Source organism: Amblyomma maculatum, chromosome 2 (genome assembly GCF_055883805.1).
Source record: "Amblyomma maculatum isolate TAMU_Amacu chromosome 2, ASM5588380v1, whole genome shotgun sequence".
Taxonomy (NCBI): domain Eukaryota; kingdom Metazoa; phylum Arthropoda; class Arachnida; order Ixodida; family Ixodidae; genus Amblyomma; species Amblyomma maculatum.
In genome coordinates, this window is record NC_139345.1 from 208,751,498 (window position 1) to 208,770,813 (window position 19,316).

Below are 19,316 nucleotides of genomic sequence, written 5' to 3' on the forward strand. Positions count from 1 at the left end.
AGTCCATTAGTGCCCACTCGTATTTTTGCCGCGGGCAGAAATGTGGGCAGAAATTGGTAGAAAATCTCTACTGCCCCAAACAGGCGTTTTATTTCCTGCACTTCTAGTGTATGTCATCAGAGGAATGCAATTGGGGAGTACAAATGGTTAAGAAAATGCCCACCTAATTCTGTGGTTTCATGTTTACAGTGTAGAGTCCTCCCAGAGCTCTGATGCCCTCATGCGAGAAGTAGACCAGTTCACACAAGCTTATTGTGGCAGGAGATTTCAATGCCCACCACACTGCCTGAGGATACATCAAAACCAACAAAAAGGGTGCACGATATGATGCAGCATCACCAATTAACTCTGTGGAAGGACCCCCACCAGAATTGGCAACAGTGTTTGCAGAGACACAAATCCTCATTTGACGTTCACCAGGGGCATCTCGCAAGTTGCATGGAGCAGGCTCGAAGAGACTCTTGGCAGTGATCACCACATAATACAAAGTGAAATTACCCATAAGAAGACACCGCTTCACATCGGCAAAGCTCGCCTTCCGAACTGGGATGCTTTCAGGAGAGACACCAAACCTCCATCCATGGCCGACCTCGAAGCCTAGACCTCCTTAATAGAAAAGGTCAAACGTCACATGAAACATATCCAACTCACGACAGAAACACCGGCTGTGGATTCTCATCTACTGCATCTTTTGGGTAGCCCCGACGAAGACTTCTTAGAAGATGGAGAAAGCAGAAAAACAAAACTCTAAAAAAAAAGTGGATTGCCAAAATCACCAAACAGGCTGAAGAGTATGCCGAAAACCTCAGAAGACAAAATTAAAACCAGTTTTGCAATCGACTACAAGGAACTCTGAGTACGCATAATACTTTGAACATTCTAAAATCTCTCATCGGCACCACAGAGTCTAAATCAACATCTCGCAAAGACTTGGCTAGAATATTATATTTCCACGATGGAGCGGAGCAAGAAATCCTGAATGAGAATTAGAAGCAATTCATCAACGCCAGTTTGTTACCTCCACACCACATACACCTAATGTATCAAAGGAGCCAAAATGAGGTTCTAGATTGGCCTTTTACGATGACGGAACTACTGGTGTCTCTGGCGAAGCGCACCCAATACCAGCCCTGGCAACGACCGAATAACCAACAAAATCTTAGGCAAAATTAACCAAGAAGCAACGACGTACCTTCTTGAGCAAATCACCAGTAGCTGGGAGACTGGGGACATACCAGATGTGTGGAAACATGCTGATTCCCAAGCCCAACAAACCACCAGGACTTGGGAGCCTGTGGCCTATATCCCTCACTTCATGCGCAAGAAAGCTCTGCGAGCACATGGTCCTGAATCGCCTCGGAAACCATTAGGAAGATCAAGGGCACGTCCCCAATAAGCTCTATGGATTCAGATAACATCTACCCGCACAAGATATCCTACACCAACTCAAAGGGGGTATTATTGACCATCTTGACAAATACAGTAAGAGCGTCATTCTTGCAATGGACATAAAGGGAGCATTTTCCAGCGTCTCACATGCAGCAATTCTTCGCTACCTACAGGACACCAATTGCGGAGAGCGAGCATATAACTATGTTCATACGTTTTTGACGGACAAGACGGACAAATTCCTGGTAGCGGATAAGGGCACACCGCAAGGGTCTATTATATCGGCCCTCTTGTTTAATATCGCTATGCTGAAACTCCTGAAGGGTCTAGATAAAATCAACGGCACACAACATACTCTATATGCCGATGATATAACGATCTAAATTCGAGGCGGCTGCCCAGGGCAGCAGCAAGACGCCCTTCAGGAAGTCATCGACTGCACCAACAACTACCTAAAAAATTGTGGACTCGTCTGCGCACCAGGGAAATCTGCACTCCTGGTTCTTAAATCCAGAACTCGAGGAAGACCCCCAAGAGATGACTTTCTTGATCCAGAAATCTTTCTTGACGGAACCCCTATCTCTCAAGCCGACTCTCTCCGCATTCTTGGCCTAAACATCCCGAAAGATGGCCCAGGATCCGTAAGATTCCCGAAACCTCAGGCTATTACTCAAGTGGCACACCTGGTCCACCACGTGGCCAGCAGAAGACACGGTATGAAAGAAAAAGATACCGTTCGCATCATCCAGGCTCTCATCATAAGCCACATAACATACGGAACAACATATTTAGATCTAAAGAAAGCAGAAGTCGAAAAACTCAACATTCTTATTCGTAAAGCCATCAAAATCGCCATTGGTATGTCCGAACGTGCCTCTACGCAACGCTTCCTCCACCTCGGCCTTCACAACACGTGGGAGGAGCTAGCCGAGGCCCACAAAGTAAACCAATTTGAACGCTTAAAACTAACAGAAACTGGACGTACAACCCTAAATAAACTGGGATACAGAGAAGGCTTAGAACCAAAAAACACCAAGCAGCGCATCCCAGACAAAATCTACTCATGCATCACAGTAGCCCCCATCTCGCAAAATATGCATCCTATATACAACAAAGACCTGTGCCAGGCAAGAGTTCGGGCCCTGAGCAAAGCACACGGAACAAATCCGGAAACGAGATACACTGATGCAGCAAAATAATCAGGAAGACAAGCCCACTCCATTAGTGTCATGGATTCCACATTTACAGACAATACCTCTGCGACTATTCCAACAAAATGACACTGACGTAGCCGAAGAGGGCGCTATTGCCTTAGCAATCTCGATGAGCAAAGAACATGTCATCATTCTCACTGATTCACAGTCTGCATGCTGAAACTACCAAAAGGGAAGAATTTACAGCATAGCACTTCAAATCCGCCATCACACCACAGCTCACCACCTCCCAGACACCTACATCATATGGACTCCGGGACACACACACTTAGTAGGAAACGAGGCCGCCAACGCCACAGCCCTAGGATATGCTAACCGGGCATCACGTCCAGAGGGATTTCGGAGCACACGATGTACCCAAGAAATATACTGACATCCTCCTGCATTACAGACTTGACAGAAGAAAATATTCCTCACCCCACAAGAAACTAACCAGAGAAGAAGCAGTCACCCTCCGAAAAATTCAAACCAACAGCCACGTCCACGGCACCTTACTACACAGAATCTCGCCCACCACCTACAGTTATGAATGCGCATTTTGCAACGTACCAAACACCCTAAAACATATGGTGTGGGGATGCAAGGGTCCACATGGTACCATAATAACCAAGGACTCAACCGAAGAGCAATGGGAGACTCAGCTGTCAAGCCCCAGTCTGGATGATAGCGCAGTCTGGTCGACCGGACTTGGGAGATGGCTCGGGTCCACAGCTTCCTGGACTGAGGAGGCTGCCCACCTAGAGTGAACATTTTACGCCTGCTTTGAGTAAATGTCTCTCTCTCTCTCTTTTGTTTACAGTATGAAGTTTCCTAGCCAATGCACCTAGCCTTTCCTATATTGCATGAATGACAGACAAAAAAGCTCTCTATGCAGCCTGTGCAAAGTAGGTCTACAAGTCAGATTCGGCAACTTTCAGTCAATTGAATTCTGATATCACGAAGCAGTTTGTGCATTTTGAGAATTGTAATAGAAGTTATGTCATTTTTACATTATACATCATTAAGCATATCTACATTGCTAGACTCATCAAGGGGCACTGCATTATTTTAAGCATGATGGAAACTGCGATAATGGGTTTGTAGCTCCACAAATTGTGACTAATTTCAGCTCCTGTGGCCTCCACTGTGCACAAAAGCGGACCACAAATGTAACCCATCTTTCTTTAGTATTTTTCCTTCGGGATTTGTAATTATGAACGACTCGCTAAATTTATAGGCAGTTTTGATCGAGAATCAGCGTCATTATTGCTCCTCTGGGGTGGCGCATTGGCTACTGCACTCAACTGCTGTTCCCAAGGATGCGGGATCGAATCCCTGCCTCGGTGGCCGCTTTTCAATGCAGGCGAAAAGCAAGGCGCCCGTGTGCTGTGGGAGAGAGAGAGAAACAACTTGTTGTTGTTGTTATGAACTTTATTTTTCCACCGATGTAGGAGGCCCCCTACTCCCCGCCCCGGCACGCAGGCCTATGGGACGGAGGCCGGTGCCTCCGCGACTAAAGACAGGCGAAGCGACGGTGTTTCTTCGCGGCTTCAGCCGCCAGGCGGACAGCTTGCTGCTGGTTGGCGGAGGACTCGCTCCGCAGTAGCAGTTCCCAGGCTTCTCTACTATTTATGTTTTCCTTGGCGCCAGGGGAATCAAGGCATTGCCAGATTATGTGATCCAGAGTACCCCTTTCTCCGCAGGTTTCGCATTTATCGACCGCCTTTTCCTCCACTTGCGTGTGGAAAAGCCAGACGGGACTTGGTGAGTGAGTGAAAAACTTTATTAAGTATATTTAAGGGAGGGGGATGTGTAGGTGGGGTCCCTAGTCCGGGACTCCAGCGGCTGCCGCTGCTACCCGCGCACGTGTCACTATGGCCCGTTGGGCCTCTATAGTCCAGAGCTGGATAGGGCAGCCTCCCGCCCCTCAATTGTTGGCACTGCATTCGGATCATCTGGAGGATTGTGTGGGCAGGTCCACACCATGTGGTGCAGGCCTGCCTTTTCCCCGCAATATTTGCATTTGGGGTCGCAGAACCCGGGGTGTATTGTGTTTAAACGGGCTGGTGTGTTATAGGTACCTGTCTGTAGGCGTCGCCATCTAACTTCCTCCGCTTTGGAGAGCCCCTTGGCTAGGGGTGGATATTTTCTGCGAGAGAGTCTGCAGTGCTGTAACCTCTCCGCATACGTCGCCAGAGGGCCGGGATAGGGCGGTGTGGAGGATGGAGGGGTCGAGTCCCGGGGGAGGAGAGCTCGGCAGCGGCATGGGCGCACTCGTTCCCTTCCACGCCTTGATGTCCCGGTGTCCAGACGAGGCATTTGTCTTGTTCGGGGTGTCCATAATTTTTCAATATTCTGGCAGCCTGGGGACATATTCGCCCTTTGATGTAGTTGCGGTAGGCAGCCATAGAGTCTGTTATTATATAGGCGCAGGTGGTATGCGTGGCGGCTAAAGCAATGGCCACCTCCTCCGCCATTTCTACATTGTCATCGCAGATGGTGAGGGCATCAACCAGTTGTTGTTGGTGAATCACAACCGCTACCGTGTACCCCGCTTCTGACTTTGCTGCGTCTACGTAGTAGGATTCAGTGTCCGTCCCGTACTTTGAAATTCCCAGCTTGCAGGCGCCGCCAAGCGACGGCCTCCTTGTTAGCGTTCGGTCCGGTGGTGGCAGAGACCTTCTGCTAAGTCTGTAGTGTTCTAAAATTTCCTTATAAGTTTGCAGCCTCTCGTCCATCCCATCGCAATCAGGCGGCTCTACGGCTGCCCGGAAGTAGAGAGCTCGGGCTAGCTCGTGCGCCGCCTCGTTGCCGGGGACGGACTCGTGCGCGGGGGTCCAAATAATTCGAATCTTTCTTTCAAGTTTTCCTTTCTCTAAAATTTTGGCTGCCTCCGTCGAGACCCTCCCTTTTCCAAAGTTCCAGACAGCTGTTTTGCTGTCACTAATAACTATGCTGGCTTCCGTTCCAACGCAAGCGAGCGCTATTGCAACTTCTTCAGCCGTGTCTTGGTTGGTTGGTTCATAGGAAGGGAAAGGCGCAGTATCTGTCACACTTGCTCTGTGGACACCTGAACCGCGCCGTAAGGGAAGGGATGAAGGTGGGAGTGAAAGTGGATAGAGAGAAAGGGGGGCCGTAGTGGAGGGCTACGGAGTAATTTCGACCACCTGGGGATCTTTAACGTGCGCTGACATCGCACAGCACACGGACGCCACTTCGTTTCGCCTCCATCGAAACGCAGCCGCCGAGGCCGGGATTCGATCCCGGGAACTCCGGCACAGTAGTTGGGCGTCTTACCACTGCACCACCCCGGCGGGGTGTCTACATTTCGGCTTCTAACGGACGCGGCGGCGGCGGGCACGCCGCGGCCGTTGACAACCACAGCCACCGCCGCCCCCGACTTCCCGCTAGCCGCGTCCACGTAGGCGACCTCCCCCGGCTTCATTTTCACCGCTTTCTTTGCGATAGACTCGGCCCTCTTTTGTCTCCTCTCCTTGTTGTACGTAGGGTGCATGTTTTTATAGGTGGGGGGGGGGGGGGGGGGGGGGCACTATTATATATTCGCGACACTCTCGTGGAATGTCTACTTTGTGGCTTGTTCCTCTATCTGACTGCAGTCTCAGCCAGCCGAGGATGGTTCTGCCCGTGGTGGTCCTGCTCAATCTTTCTAGTTGCGCCATGCGCACAGCCTCCGCTAGTTCCGTCCAATTGTTGTGCACCCCCATTTCGAGGAGGCGTTCAATCGAGGTCGAGATGGGTAGTCCCAGAGCCCTCTTCGCGCATCGTCTGATGAGTGCGTATCTATTCTCTGCTTTTCGTCTGATCTAATGTTTAGGAATGGTGTGGCGTAACATATGCGGCTAGTGATGTAAGCCTGCATTAGTTTCAGGAGGCTTCGTTCCTTAAGGCCCCGACCCTTGAGTGCGATTCTCCTGAACAGACCCGTGACAATTGCGTGGCGTACGCGTTCAGTTTCTTTACCGTTGTATCGTTGCACCCATCTGCTTGTAGAAACAGCCCCAGGATCCTAATTTGTTCGACTTTTGGCACTATTTGGCCGTCTACTGTTACGCTGATGTTTATCTGGCGTTTACACCTGAGCGCCTTCGGGTTGTAGACAAACAGTTCCGATTTTTGTGGAGAGCACGAGGCCCCTTTCGGCCGCGTAGGACACCACGGTGTCCGCCGCCGCTTGAAAGCGCTCCTCGATGCTCGCGTCACTCCCCTGGGTGACCCACAGGTTGACGTCATCCTTGTACATGCTGAATTTCAAGTTTTCCACTTTCCTCAGTTCTGCCGGGAGGTTTCGCATGGAACATTAAAGAGGAACGGGGACAGCACCGAACCCTGTGGCGTACCCCTGCTTCCTATAGTTTGACGGTGGAGGATTCAATGTCCTGAAACTTTATCGTTCTACCCGACAGGAAGTCTTTTACGTAGTCGTACGTTTTCTTTCCGACCCCCAATTCTTGGAGGCCAGAAAGAATTGCCGCGTGTTTTACGTTATCGAACGCCTTTGTCAGGTCTAGACCTAGAGTACCCTTACCCTCGCGTCCCTGGTTTCGCTTTCTATGATGTCGTGTCTCAAGCGGAGCATTACGTCCTGTGTGCACAGGCCGGGCCGGAACCCAACCATTTCGTGCGGCCACAGGTCGTTAAGCTCCACGAAACGCGTTAGTCGCGTTTGGACTACCCGCTCCATCAATTTCCCTATACAGGATGTTAGAGAGATTGGTCGTAAGTTCTCTAGTTTAGGGGGTTTGCCTGGCTTCGGTATCAAAATTACGTTTGCCGTCTTCCACTGTTATGGGAGGCGGCCTCTGTCCCATACGATTCTCATGTATTTGGTGAGCATGCGGATGGAATTATCGTCCAAATTTCGGAGAACCTTGTTTGTGATTCCGTCTGGGCCGGGAGCCGATTTTGTTTTTAGGCCTAATATTTCGGCACGAACCTCCGCCTCCGTGATCGGTGCGTCTAGGGCCTCGTTTAAGGGTCCTTCGTAATCCGGCAGGGGTAAGTTTTGTGTGTCGTCTACGTACATGTTAATTAGTTTCGCCATGAGTTCCCCGTCCGTGCCCTCGAACGCGTGTCTGGCTTTCGTCAGTCTTATGCCCGATTGAGTTTTCAAATTGTCAGGATCAAGTAGGTGTCTGAGTAGGCTCCACGTATTAGCAAGGCTCCCTTCCATCTCGTCACACCTACTTTATTTGCCCCAGATGTCATGAATTAAGGCAGTTCCTGTGTGGCCCCCAGATGGGGCAACATCCTGGGCCCACGAAATAAGTGCAAGTTGAGTGTTCTTGTCTGGCTTGGTGAGGAGTCGGTCTCAGCTTTCCGCAAAGGGAGCTGGCAGAGGAGGGCCATTGGTGGCAGGTTATTTTCGAAATCCCCAGAGGATGTGCGCCTGAGTGGCGGGTTCTCCATTGTTGCAATTTGGACATGCGGGGTCGTATTCCCTATTAATAATTGGGGATAGCCTGGAGTTACTAATAATTGAGTGTGTAATCTGCGAAGCAGGGTGGCTTATGCTCGTTCGAGGTCGAGGTGGGGAGGCGAGAAAGAGTGTAGGGTCTCTTTATGAAAATTGGTAATTTCGGCAAAAGTCTGGGGGGCTTCAGCGAGCGCGTCTGGATGCGTGACACCGACCGGCCAGATTGTTAATCCTTGGGCAAGTTGGTCGGCCCCATCGTTTCCAGAGTTGCCGCATGGGCGGGTACCCAGATTAGGTTAATTTTGTGGTCGGGAGTGCAGCCGCGCAGGATGCATGCGGCAGGAAGGCAGATGTAGCCTGCCGAGAAATTTAGAATTGCTCTTTTTGAGTCACTGACTGAGGACTGTGCGCGTACGCTGGTCAGTGATGGCCAGCGCGATCACAGTTTCTTCTGCTGCGGTGGGGGAGGAGGTGCACACCGTGGCGGTGGAGATAAGGGTAGATTACGACATGGTAGCACAGGCCACTTAGGTTGATCTTGCCTTGCCGCATCCACATATGTTGCGTGTTCATCGGTACGGTAGATGTCATCGAGTGCTCGGGCTTTGTGCTGACGGCGCGTCGCGTCGGCCAGGGAGCATGTTTTTTGGTAGCAGTTTGACAACGAGGCGGCTGTGTACACATGTCGGGAGGGGGGCTGTGGGATAGGGATCGCCTATTGGGTTGACATTTAGTCGATTCAGGACATTTAACCGGCTGTGATTTGTCCTGGAGAGACGGTGAATTTGGGCCTTCTTGTGCGCCTCTATAAGTTCAGAAAGAGTGTTGTAAATACCTAGTTGGAGTAGGTGTTGTGTGCTAGCGTATTGTGTCAGCCCAAGGGCAGCCTCTGCTATGCGATGTCAGTGCACGTTAAAGGACCTCAGGTGGTTGAAATTTCCCGAGTCCTCCACTACGGCATCTCTCATAACCTGAGTCGCTTTGGGACGTTAAACCCAACAGACAACAAAACGCAAAGTGTCCCTATTAAAGAGGCACGACTGTATAAAGTAGGTCATGGTTTTATCCTTGTCAAGCCGGCAAGGTCTATGCTTCTGGAGGAGCGCACGTGGTTCCTCCAAGACTCACTTCTAATTACATGGAAACAATGATGACGTAGTGGCCATGTCATGGGTACATATCGTCATCAGCATCATTGTGCGGCTTATTCGTTTCTTTTTTTTTTTTTCGGTGGCAGGGTGAGGTTGAATGTGAAGGGAGGATGCTTATTTCTGCTTTTTTGCTGTGTAAGGCTAAACCTTGTAAGGTTTAACTCCTCGGACAAATGATGAGGCAAGAGGAAACAAGGCCATGAAACAGAAACGAAGAAAAAATTACTCCCTCTCCTATGATCGAGAGTAGCTGCAAGCATGAAATGGTTACGGGCATTCGTCTCACTTGGCTAATAAAGAAAAAGATGTCGGCCATATGTTCAAGATTGCAGAACAATGTCTGTGAATAGTTTTAATAAATTAATGAGGTTAAAGTCACTTTATCAGGTTTAGGTGAAGGTCAACCCGAATAAGTTTTTTGTTATTTAGCGCGAGATTTTATAAACGGTAACAAAAAGAAATTCCAGAAATACATGAAACGACGTAGAAATGATAAGGCAGAACTCCCAGTTTCAAGTGCAAAAGTTGTGTTGTCAGCGTTATGTCGGCTACATTGTTTAACAACTTTCAGTCAGTATTTTTGCCTTCTGGCAATCCTGCCTTGCAGCTGGGAAATGTGCAGCCTGTTTTCATGGATCAAGTTGAACTTTCAATGGTATAGCAAAACTGCTGGAAAATATAGAAAATTCAAAACCTTGCGGGCCTGCATTCCACCGAGAGTTTTGAGGAATTGTCCTGCTGCTTAGTGTCTTGCCTCTATGTAATTATTATACAATATATAACATTCAGATGGTAAGTTACCTGACAACTGGAAAGCTGCAAGCATTGGACCTATATTTAAAAAGAATCAACACTTCGAACTGCAAGCCAATATCACTTACTCCTGTTCGTAAAATCTTGAGACATGTATTGTTATTGGCATTAATGAATCTCATAAGTTTCTTAAATAATGACCAACATAGGTTTAGGAAGGGGTTCTCTTGTACAACACAGTTGATTGAGAATCGAGTAAAACAGCGCTAGGGGAGAAGGGACACGTGAACGACAGATGCATGCGCTGTTCACATGCGCGTTCACGTGTCTCGTCTCCCCTAGCGCTGTTTTACTCAATTCTTAAGCATGTACCAGCCAGCCCATGTTTGTGCTCTTCTGGACAGTTGATTGAATTCTGCCATGACATAGCTTCTGAACTGAATCAAAACGTTAACGTTAATTCCACATTCCTGGACTTCAAAAAAGCGCTTGACACTGTCTGCCATTCTGTTTTGAAACAAAAAATGACAGAATTATATATAGACACTAGAGTAGTCGGGTGAGGTGAGGGCTACTTGCAATCATGCATACAAAAGGTCATAATGGTACATATAAGCTCTGATCTGGTGTCAGTTACATTGGGTTGGCCTTAAGGTTCTGTTATGGGGCTATTTTGTGTTTTTAATTTATATACAGTCTGAAATTCGGCTGTTTGCCGACGGTAGTGTTTTGTATACTCAAAAGTGTCTGAGGAAATTGATCGCACACAGTATGTGATTTAAATCATGTTGAACTATGGTGTTCTGTAAACCAGATGGTCTTGAATGTGAAATAACTGTGCATATATCCTTCATGTGAAAGAAACAGAGGTATACTATCAATATTCATTGCAAGGAGAGGTTCAAAGAAGGACATCTACACACCAACGCTCGGTGACTGTCGATCGACGGTGACAAAGACGACGAGCGTATGTCGAAAGGCGCGCGTGCTACGAAGAAGACGCAAGAGACTGACGCGCTAGTTAAACGTTCGACCAGAACGCCGACCTGAGACTGAACGTACTCTTACATTTGGTGGAGGCTGCTCTTCGTTCCCTCCTCTCACGCTGGAGCTTCGCAGCCGCACACTCGACCGCCACTCCATGCTCGACTGCTCCCACCGCTCCCCCTACCATCCTGTGCTCTGGCGGGCTTCACCAGCGTGACCCCAGCTTCTTCAGTGGCGCAGATGACCAGGATGTGGATGATTGGCTATCCTCCTACGAACGGGTAAGCGCCTACAAGTCGGACGATACCACCAATTAATCAAGTTGGCCAACGTCCTCTTTTACCTCACCGATGTAGCCAATCTATGGTTCCGCAACCACGAACCCGACCTGCCCACCTGGTCGGCCTTCAAAACGAGCTTTTCTGAGGTGTTCGGCCGCCCCGCTGTGCGCAAACTGCACGCCGAACAATGCCTCGAAGCCCGCGCTCAGCATCATGAGGAAACATTCACCAGCTACATAGATGACATTGTGGATCTTTGTAAACGTGTTGATCCTTCTATGTCCGAAGCTGACAAGATCACCAAAATCCTGAAGGGAATCTGCGACGATGCCTTTCAAATGTTGATGGCCAGAAACTCGCAAACCGTCGAGGAAGATCAGCTCTGTCAAAGTTACGACGTCCTCAAGAGGCAAAGAGCTTCTACTCGGCGTTCTCTCGTGAACGATCGGTTATTCGTGGCTCCGACAGCATGCGGTCTCGCTTCTGAACCACCTTCCCTCCTTTCCGAGATCAAGGCCTTTATACGGGAGGAAGTGGCTCGCCAACTGTCGCTCCTCCCTGCTTCTGCCGCAACCACCCCATCGCTAGATCCTGCACTTCGACGCACGATCCAGGAGCAGGTTGCAGAAGTTTTACCGCCAAGCTCTCAAATTACGCCTGTGACAGCCCCGCTAACGTACGCCGCTGTTTGGGCGGGCTTTTATCAGCAGTTGGTTTATGGACAGCACAGGTTAATAGCTTAATTTGAAGCACACTGGCCAATGTCACAGCTTTTTACAGCGTAATATAAAGAACGCAAGGCCATAAAAAAGGCCTCGCATTTTGCTCATGTCCGGCCAATTCGTGAATACGCCTGCCCTGTGTGGGATCTGGTTCATCATATTCACAGTGATGCACTTAAGAGAATTCAGTCCCTTGCCACGAGATTTGTCCTAGGGACGTATAATCGCTTTCAGAGTTCCACTCAAAGGAAGAACTTAAATGGGCTGCTTTGCGAATGTAAAAAAAAAAAAAAAAGAAAAGAGAAAAAAAAATCTAGAGGGCACTTTTGACACTAAAGTGTAAAACCCCTTGATAGTTTGAAAGTTCCGCCAACCATTAAACTCTGCCGCCGCACACGACCTCCTCGCCTCCTCCTCGCCCCTTGCTCGCGCCTTCCCTGAGGGCCGGCGTTTTGCTTGTGTTTTTCGTTTTCCTTCGCGCCTTTTTTTCTCCTATGCTCGGCGAGCGAGTACGCGCTGTGCTTTTATTCCAACGTGCAGCGCTATGCCGTGCTCTTGCGCGTACGACTGCAGCAACGGCCTGAAGATGGTTACGGTATTCATACCACAAGGCAAGCGTGACAGCTTGCGCAAGAAACGGTGACTTCGCAATATTGGCCGAAAGACATTTATTCCTACAAAGAACAACGTTGTTTGCGAGGTAAAGCGCCTTTCTCACTGCCCGTATAATAACGCGTCGCCTGACGCTGCGTTTCTATTCTTCGTGCTTGCTCGTTAACATTTTTGCTGCGGCAACTTAATAGTTCGTTTTATAGACCGTTTTACCGAGAGCGAGCAGGAGAGGAGGAAAATACTCTAACCAGATTCCTTGCGACGGCACATTGTTGTCAGTACCGAGTGGGCTGTGCATTCGCACGCTTCATGCATAGTAGAGCGGCCTTGCACCTCGGTATATTGTCGTTTGAGAGACCTAAATAGTTTTATTAGCGCCCCTTTTAGTTTTAATGTCATCGGGACAGCAATGCCTGATCGTGGACTGCGCAAAGAATCAAACAAATCGCAAGATGATTGCCGAGAGCGTGTGCGGGCAGCATGCATTGACAGTCCGAGTTCGGCTGTGATATGTTTCTGCTTCACCGCTTTCCAGTCTAACCTTATTTAATTCGCTTATGAACGTTTTATGTAAGCCAGATAAATTTAGTACCAATGGCGGACTCACGAATATGATGCCCACTTCACTTCCTCCGCCGTAGTATCCACGCACGCCGGGCAGGCCGTGCTTCCCGCAAGCCCTCCGCGCCAACGATACGGTGGATCATTTCCGCCAACGCAAGAGCGTGCTAAAATCTGTTCTTCACTTAAACAATAAGCCGACAGCAAAAAAAAAAAAAAAAAAAAAAAAAAAAAAAAAAATCTTTCTTGCAGATTTCTGACCCATAGCGTGTTATTGATAATTGCAATACAAATAAGTTACGCAACACATTACCGCTGGTGCGGCGCGCGGCTCATCGTCTGCACGCAGTGGCTCCGCTGCTAAGGCGTCACCGAAATTTACATCTTTCTTTTGCTGATACTATGGGATCGGCAGTAAGACAGTTCTATGAGAGACCATTTACTCTAGCGCTGAGCAATTGCAGCGGTGGCGTAGCGGTAGAACATCCGCCTCGCATGCGAGAGGACCGGGGTTTAAATCCCGGTGCCGCGCAATTCTCCACCGGATAAAAAAAAAAAAATCCGCGTGTCGATGGAATTGCATACATAGGTTTGGGTGCGACCTGATGCCGGTGAACACCTCCGGCAACGTACTCCCTCACCAGAACAGGGGTTGGCCACCCTGGTGCAGTAATTGGCCGCAACCTCCTATGATAAGCTCCATAAAACCTCGGCCCTCAGTCACCAGCGGCTGCGGAACAACTGACCACGGCGGCGGTCAGACCTGTGACGCAGCAGGGGGTGCTAAGAAAGCCTGGCTCCGCTGGACAGGCCGCCATTGGAAACTGACCCTGGCAACGTTTAATGCTAGAACCCTAGCTAGTGAAGCTAGTTTAGCAGTGCTGTTAGAGGAACTAGAAGGTATGAAATGGGATGTCATAGGGCTTAGTGAGGTTAGGAGGCCGAATGAGGCATATACTGTACTGAAGGATGGGCATGTACTGTGTTATCCAGGTTTACCTGAGAGGCGAGAACTAGGAGCAGGTTTCCTTGTCAATAAGTATATAGCGGGTAATATAGATGAGTTCTATAGTATTAACGAGAGGGTTGCAGGCATCGTAATTAGGCTTAATAAGCGGTATAAACTGAAGGATGTACAGGCCTATGCACCTACATATAGTTATGATGACCAGGCAGTTGAAAGCTTCTACGAAGATGTAGAATCGGCAGTGCGAAAAGTAAAGACGCAGTATACTGTGCTAATGGGCGACTTCAATGCCAAGGTAGGGAAAAAACAGGCAGGAGACAAGGCAGTAGGTGACTATGGCATTGGTTCTAGGAATAGCAGGGGGGAGTTACTAGTTGAGTTTGCAGAGCGCAATAACTTACGAATCATGCAAACTTCTTCAGCAAACGGAAGAACCGGAAATGGACATGGAAAAGTCCTAACGGAGAGACTAAAAATGAAATCGACTTGATAATGTGTTCAACCCCCGCCATTATGCAAGATGTAGAGGTAATCGGGAAAGTACGATGCAGTGACCACAGGATGGTGAGGTCCCGAATTAGCCTAAATCTGAAAAAGGAACGCAACAGATTAGTAAGAAAGAAACCCATCAACGAATTAGCGGTGAGGGGGAGGGCAGAAGAGTTCAGGATCTCGCTACAGAATAGGTATTCAGCTCTAACTGAGGATGGCGACATTACCCTAGAGGCAAGGAACAATAATTTCAGAGATATCATTACTGACTGCGCGGTAGAAGTAGGCGGTAGGATAGTTAGAGAGGATACCGGTAAGCTGTCTAAGGAGACGAAAGATTTGATTAAGAAACGCCAGAGAATGAAAGCTTCCAATCCAACAGACCAGATCGAATTGGCCGAGATATCAAAGCTAATCAATAAGCGCAAGGTGGCCGATATAAGGAAGTATAACATGGAGAAAATTGAGCATGCTGTAAAGAACGGGAGAAGCCTTAAAGCTGTAAAGAAGAAATTGGGCATAGGCAAAAAGCAGATGTATGCGATAAGGGACAAGGCGGGCAACGTCATCACTAATATGGAAAAGATAGTCAAAGTAGCCGAGGAGTTCTATACAGATCTCTACAGTAGCCAAAGTAGTCAGGACCGTAATGAGATTGGCGGTAGGGAAAAACAGTCAGACGTTCCACCAGTGACGAAGGACGAGGTTAAGAAAGCACTAGAAACTGTGAAAAGTGGGGAATCAGCTGGAGAGGATCAGATAACTACAGATTTGCTGAAGGACGGAGGGGATATCGTGCTAGAAAAATTGGCCACCCTGTATACGCAGTGCCTGGTGTCATCGACGGTACCGGAACCATGGAAGAATGCAAACATTATCCTCATTCACAAGAAAGGGGACGCTAAGGACCTTAAAAATTACAGACCAATCACCTTACTGTCTGTTACGTATAAGGTATTTACTAAGGTAATCGCTAATAGAATCAGGACAACCTTAGACTGCAATCAAGCGAAGGATCAAGCAGGGTTTCGGAAACGGTACTCTACTATCGATCATATCCATACCATCAATCAGGTGATAGAAAAATGCTCGGAATATAACCAGCCCTTATACATAGCATTCATTGATTACGAAAAAAGCATTTGACTCAGTTGAAACCTCGGCGGTGATGCAGGCATTGCGAAATCAGGGGGTAGACGAGCCGTACGTGAAAGTGCTGGAAGATATATATAGTGGCTGCACAGCAACCATAGTTCTGCATAAAGAAAGTAACAAAATTCCCATAAAGAAAGGTGTTAGGCAAGGAGACACAATCTCCCCAGTACTATTCACAGCTTGTTTAGAGGAAGTATTCAGATGGGAGCAGTTAGGGATAAGGGTAGATGGAGAATACCTCAGTAATCTGCGATTTGCTGATGACATTGCCTTGCTAAGCAACTCGGGGGATGAACTGCAAGTAATAAATTGATGACCCAGACAGAAAAAGTAGAAAAGCAGGCATGAAAATCAATATGCAGAAGACTAAGGTAATGTTCAACAGCCTCGGGAAGGAACAGCAGTTTACATTAGGTAGCGAAATACTGGAAGTAGTAGGCGAATATGTCTACTTAGGACAGGTAGTAACCGCAGATCCGGACCATGAAAAGGAAATAACAAGAAGAATAAGATTGGGATGGAGCGCATTTGGCAAGCACTGGCAGATTATGACTAGCAGCTTACCGGTATCGCTCAAGAGGAAAGTATACAACAGTTGCATCTTGCCTGTACTCACCTATGGGGCTGAAACGTGGAGGCTAACCAAGAGAGTTCTACTTAAGTTGAGGACAACCCAGAGGGCTATGGAACGAAAAATGGTAGGGGTAACATTAAGAGATAGGAAGCGTGCAGAGTGGGTCAAAGAAATAACTGGAGTTACTGACATTCTAGTGGAATTAAGAAGAAGAAATGGACATGGGCAGGACATGTAGTGCGAAGAGAGGATAATCGATGGTCGCTGAGGGTAACAAACTGGATTCCAAGAGAATGAAAGCGTAGCAGGGGGCGGCAGAAAGTTAGGTGGGCGGATGAGATTAAGAAGTTCGCAGGGGTCAAGCGGATGCAGCTAGCTCAGAACCGGGTTAAGTGGAGAAATATGGGAGAGGCCTTCGCCCTGCAGTGGGTATAGTCAGGCTGATGATGATGAGCAATTGCAAAGCGCCGTCGGATGCAACGTTACTAGACGTTGGTCGGATGTGCCTTCGATGTGAAACAATTTAGGCCTAGCGACGACTAGGGAGTAGCGCTCGGCGAGAGTGCCGTATAGGATCAGCCGCGCCAGCGGGCGGCGCCGCTTTCGTAAGCGCTGCTCTATGTGCTGCGAATTTGTCGTTTTCTTTCACAGTGCCGTTGAGAGCGCACGTTTTTCGAAGTTTTGTTCAACAATACGTCGTGCAAACGATGCTGCTACGACGTACGGGACGGGGTTATATACGATGTTGTCTCGCCGCAGGACGAACACCAAGGCTTTATAAAAACGCCGATGGATGGTACTTTAGACCCTACTTCTTTTAAGTGCTAGTCTTGAACCATAGTTTAACTTGAAAGTATACATTGTTGAAGCAGGACAGCTCGATCCTATATCGAAATGTGTCGCACTTCATGTTAAATCAATGCGGCGATAACTGAAAAGCATATCTTTCGCAGTACCTGCATTCCGAATTCGGTAGCTGCCCATACGGTTCATTCGCTGTGTGTTTGTGTGTGCAGTTACCATTGCGATTATAAAATATAATTGAAAATACATGTATAGTGAAAGATATAACAGATACATCCTCACTGCGGAAGTGAAGCGCAGTTCTTCGCAGCCATCCCGGCCGCTGTGCTGTTTCCAACAGCAGCCGCTATGTCAAACAGATCGTATACGGTTTCCCGGCGCGCTCAAACAAAGCACAAATAGCACCAAGGTGTCGGATAGCTTTCACGAGCACCGCGAAACAGCACTTTTACACTGCCGCACCGCAGCATCAACACGCACAGCACAGCCCAAGATATGGTGTCAAGAGGCGCCGGAGCGGACGTTCCGCAGTTTGGCTCATACTGGGCGCCACCATCAAACTAAGATGGCTGCACCCAGGCATCGAAACTAAAAAGGTCTATAAAAGTGAGGTTGTCCTCTGCAGCATGGTGGATATTCTGCGAGGCTACATTTCATATTCTGTCGACTTCTGCACTGCCTAGGTGGCTCTGCACTTGTTCCACAGCTAAGAAGTACGGAAGCTGTCAAGGTATGCAAAGGATTAAGACAAGGTTGTCCTCTATCACCGCTGCTCTTCATGCTTTATATGATAAACCTGGAACGGAGGATACAAGAGAGTAACCTAGGTCTTAACCTAAAGGCGGTAGAGAAGCGCCTTCCCGGTTTGATGTATGCAGACGATATTGTGCTGCTAGCTGAGGGTCTGGAAGAATTTTAAGTATTGCGGAGACGAAGGCGACGCTCTAGGCTTCAGTTTTCTGATAATTTTCAACGGCTCAACTGATCAAGGTCTTAAAATACAAGGTCATGAAATACCCAGAGTAGCAGAATATAAATATCTTGGGGTATGGGTAAACGAAGGATTGGCATACATTGGAAAGCATGTGCAATCACTTAAGGACAAAGGGCGAAAAAATGCCGGGATAATTAAGCATAGGGCATTGTGGCGATACAACAGGTATCAGGTTCCGAGGGGTATTTGGAAAGGAATTATGGTGCCCGGGCTTACTTTCGGAAATGCGGTTTTGTGCCTAAAATCAGAGGCACAGTTGACATTAGAAGTAAATGAGAGAGCCGTCGGACGATTAGCACTAGGTGCCCACGGCAAACCCACAAATGAGGCCGTACAGGAAGATATGGGCTGGGCATCTTTCGAAGTACGGGAAGCTCAGTGTAAAATATTATATGAGAAACGCCTGAGGAAATTGGACAGTAACAGACGGGCAGCTAAAGTATTTAAATACCTAAACCTAAAAAGCGTTGACTCACAATGGAGGAAAAGAACAGTAAGTATGCTGGTCACAAGGATGAAGAAATAAAGAGCGTTAAGCAACAGGTGAAAAACACAGAAGGTAAAAATTGGATAAATTCGATGTAAAAGAAACAGAGTGTGGAATTATACCGATAGTGGAAAAGACAGGTCAGGAAGCTTTCTTTGATAACTCAAGAGGCAGTGCCCTACTTTTGAAGCTAGATCAGGGTGCCTTAGAACACGCAGCTAAAAAAAGAAATTTAACAATGTAGATGACGCATGTGCTGTATGGGGTAACTGCAGTGAAACAATTGACCATATTGTTCCGGACGAAGGAGGAAGAAGAGGGCAGTAGCGTTTGCAGGAGCGCGCGCGCTAGGCCCTGAAGACGGACCTGAAGACAAGGAGAACAAGCAGACCAATCAGAACCGAGACGAAGGACCCGAAGGAACTGATGGACACGAACACGCAACACCCGCCCAAGCTGCCCGACGTGACCTCGAGCCGTCGGTCCCATGGACTCTGGTGACGGTTGGTTGACAGATCCAGGGGAGGCGGATCACCCACGCATCAGGCATCGTACCGGCAAGCCGTTCTATTCTTACTTCTTCCTCTTCTTCAAGCATCCAGACACGCCCATCATCATGCCATGGAATCATCATCGGTAAACTTCCTCGTCTACGATCGGGACGATCACTCGGCGGCCCCGGGTCATGTTACGGACGACGGAGGAAGAAGAGGGCAGTGGCGTGGGCAGGCGCGCACGCTAGGCCCGCACACAGATTCAT